Raw genomic sequence first — 4042 nt, forward strand, 5'->3', positions numbered from 1 at the left:
GCTCAGCAGGAGGAGGAACGGAGTGTATGGATAAGCCTGGAAGATGACAGGTCTCTCCTCATCCTGCCTCTGCAAAAACACCCAGGGAGCATCCATTCTCATGGCACTTCACGATAAATTGTGCAAAGGTGAGACAAGGATGACCTTGGGAACCCAGATCTGCAGCGTGGATCTGCCACGGAGAGCCAGACCCCTGGCTGGTCCTGCCTCAGTTTCCCTCTTGGCATGCCCAAGAGGGAAACTGCCTTCCCAGGCTGCCATACAGGTCTGTCTCCTGGCTCTACATGTGATTTTTCTCTCCTCCCTGGGTCCTCTTGTGCTGGACAGCAGTAAAAAAGCCACTAATTCCATCTGCAGGGAAGTCAGGAGCTCTTGGGTGGCCGTAAGTACGATGGGTGTTGGGCTCTGGGAGCACAGCTCCGGTTCCAGGAAGGTGACATCCTCAGCGTGCCAGGCTCCAGCTATTTGCAAAGGCAAGTTAGAGTCCAAAGGACGCAATTAGAGTCTGAAGTGAAAATAAGATATGGATGTGGCCGGTTTTGACATTTATAGCACATGTTTGTTATGCAAATTGGCCACTCTATAGGAATGCAACAGAAGGAGATTGCAAAGGGCACCAACTCATCCGAGGCAGAGGCACCGCTGCTGGAAGTGTCTCCTGCATGACTGTGGCCGTGTTAAACAGTTTGTCGGGGTGGTGGGGAGGCAGCCAGGGGCACAGGGGCTCTGTGAGCGGTGGCAGTGCCTGGCTGGGGATGGGGGACATTTAGGGATGTGGGTTTGACAGAGTAAGAGGGTGTCAGAGCAAGCAAGACGTCAGTGTTGGTCCCCAGGGTGCAAATACAGAGGCATTTCCTTGGGATAATTTCAGCAGCCAGAGCTCCTGGCCTCACTTTCAAGGGTACAGGGAGCTCCTGTGTGGAAAAACAAGTGCTTTTGGGGTATTTCAGAGTGTGGCTGCCTGAGCAGAGAATACAAGGGACTGCCCCAGTCCTTTAAGGGTTGACATCTGTCTCTGCACTGCCCAGCCTTCCTCCTGCTTACACATGGCTCCACTCTTAAAGACGCTTATTTACCCCCAAAGTGCAGGCACACTAAGCTGGGCAGTTTGGGGAGGACTCTCCAACCCACTTTGGGATGTGATTTTGCTCTGTGGAGAGGTCTGAGGATGCTGTTGTGCAGCACAGAGGAGCTCAGGGCTGGGCACAGTTAGTCTGTGCCTCAGAAGGCAGTCCAGCTCCATGACATAGTGCCTGCTGCTGTCTGCTGGAGAGGACAAACAACACCTGGTACAGCTGGAGTGAGGGAAGCACAGCCCTACGGAACTGGGTCTGGCAGAAATTCTGCCACAGCGAGTCATTCTTCCAAAAAAAGCCCCTGGTAGGTGGGAGGCAGCAGAGTGGATGTGCCGCAATCAGCAGATGTCTGGCCACCACAGTGCTCCTCTGCAGGCCACTGGCTCTCAGATTTGTCATCTTCGGAGTGGAGGACACCAGCCCAGCTGGCTCCATCTGAATCATGCACACAAACTGCCCAGCTGGCAGGCTGATAGGACAGAAACCTCCAGCTGGGGACAGTGATGAGTGCCTGAGAGAGAAAACATCTTTCCCCAGCACAGCTGGATTTGGTCGAGGATATTTCTCTACAAGCAAGTGGGTTTGAATAACAATCCATTAGATACACAAACCTCTGCAACCTTTGCTGACAGCAGGGGACTGGGGGCAGAGGAGACGCTGATGGGAGCAATTCTAGATACAACTGAGCTCTGTGGAGTAAGAAATTTTCACTTTGTTTTTTAGGTTAAGCCAGAGATCCCCGAGCTTTCAGCTCAGACACTCCACGGCACCGCGGTGGGAGGGACGTGTGCTCTGCGAGTGCCTTGGGCTCAGGTGTGCAGGTGACATGACCAGCCATGGCACTCTCCACCCAACATGGGACATTTGCATTTTGATCTCTGGTGGATGTGTTTTCCAAGTGTGACATGGGCCGGGGTAGTGCCACTCACTCCTCGAAGGCAGCAGGAACTGGAGCACATCAATGGTCCCATTCACTACAAGAAGGACAATGAAGTGCTGGAGCGTGTCCAGAGAAGGGCAACAGAGCTGGGGAAGGGTCTGGAGCACATGTCTGATGAGGAGCAGCTGAGGGAGGTGGGGGGGCTCAGCCTGGAGAAAAGGAGGCTCAGGGGGTACCTTCTCACTCTCTATAACTCCTTGGACAGGAGGGTGGAGCCAGGTGGGAGTCAGCCTCTGCTCCCAGGGAACAAAGGACAGGATGAGAGGAAACAGCCTCAAGTTGTGCCAGGAGAAGTTTAGATTGAATATTAGGGAAAATTTCTTCGCTGAAAGGGTTGTCCAGCCATGGAACAGGCTGCCCAGGGCAGTTCTGGAGTCACAATCCCTGGAGGGATTTATAAGACATGTGGATGTGGCATTTGAGGATGTGGTGAACACAGTGGTGCTGGGTTAATGGTTGGACTCAGTGGTCTTAGAGGTCTTTTCCAACCATAAGGGTCTATGAAGTCCCTCAGTGTGAGCAGCCCCAGGAGAAGCAGGAGTTTGTGTGTGGTGGGAGCAGGCCAGGAGCATGTACCAAGTGAGGTTTTCACATCAGATACCCAAAGTACAAACATGCACAGGCCAAGGGCTCAGCTTCATGTTTCAAACTCTCTGGTAAGCGCTTTTAGCTGTTGAACACCATGCCTGGACATGTGAGACCAACTTTCTGGCAAAACTGCCCAACCAGTGCTGGGCAGAGCTGGGTATCACCCTCAGCATTTCTGGTCTTGCCAACAGGAGGACACAGAGAGGTCAAAGAGATTTTAAAGACTTGATGCACTGAAATGTTCCTGTCCTTTGCACATCACCTGGAAAAGCTCTGGTGACAGCAAACCCTCTGGTCTGTGCATTCTCCCCATGTGTGTGCTGAGCTGCAAACCCTGGAGCTGATGGAGCTTCCCACCCTCTGCTCCCAAGGAGGCAGAAAGCCTCCACTCCCTGCTCTCAGGCACCACATGCTCCTCCCCGTGGAACAACATCCCACAGGATACCCTTCACAGGGACAATGGATCAGCTGTGGGAGCTGATCAGGCCCCATCAGGACTCACAGCGCCGTGTCCTGCCACGTTCCACAGCACAGCAGCGACTCCAAACGCAGGTGGATCCAACCCCAGCACAACCAGGCTCCCAGAGCCACACGCTATTGAGTTCTGCTAACGCTGTTGAAAGACGGGGCAGCTCCAATTTGCCCAGAGCTGCTTGGTCGTAACGTGGCACGGCGGGGACGGGCTGTTCCCGAAACCACTTGTGACAGTGAAAGCATTTTGCCGGAGCGCAGCGAGAGAAAAACAAATTACTGTGGCATAAACGAGAAAATCCATCATCGGCGGGAAGAGGAGAGAATTGGTTTAAGGATCCACGTAGGAGACTGTGACAGTAATCACACAACAGCCCTTTAAATGTCAAGGGGGGCGAGCATGGTTTAATAGCAACCGAAACGCTGCCAAGCCGGGCGACGTGTAACAAAGCAGACGGATGGATAGATCCACCTATTATCTGCTCCCTGGAGAAAGAGAAGAGGGAGATAATTCACGTCTGTGCTTGATCTACTGTGTAAATCTCAGAGAGGTAATGTTTTCTTTCATCAAAAAAGGAAAAAAAAAAAAAAAAGAATGCTGTTTGTTTTCTCAGCGCTGTCCCTGCCGTCAGCCAGACAGCCCGGGCTCAGCTGTACAAAGGAGATACACAACGTTTACAGCTGGCCACAGCCTGGGCAGTGCTGCACCCACGAGGAATGAAATCCTGGGGGTGTGTGGCAGCCAGTCAGGCAGTTCGTGGGCCTGTGGCTTGGTTCAGCAGTGCTGTGACAAAGAGGAGACAGAAGACAGCGTGCGAGGGGGCCAGGGCAAAGAGGGGCAGCAGGCTGGACCATCTGGGGCCAGGGCAAAGAGGGGCAGCAGGCTGGACCATCTGGGGCCAGGGCAAAGAGGGGCAGCAGGCTGGACCATCTGGGGCCAGGGCAAAGAGGGGCAGCAGGCTGGACC

Source organism: Lepidothrix coronata, unplaced genomic scaffold, assembly GCF_001604755.1.
Source record: "Lepidothrix coronata isolate B3197 unplaced genomic scaffold, Lepidothrix_coronata-1.0 Scaffold210, whole genome shotgun sequence".
NCBI classification, from domain to species: domain Eukaryota; kingdom Metazoa; phylum Chordata; class Aves; order Passeriformes; family Pipridae; genus Lepidothrix; species Lepidothrix coronata.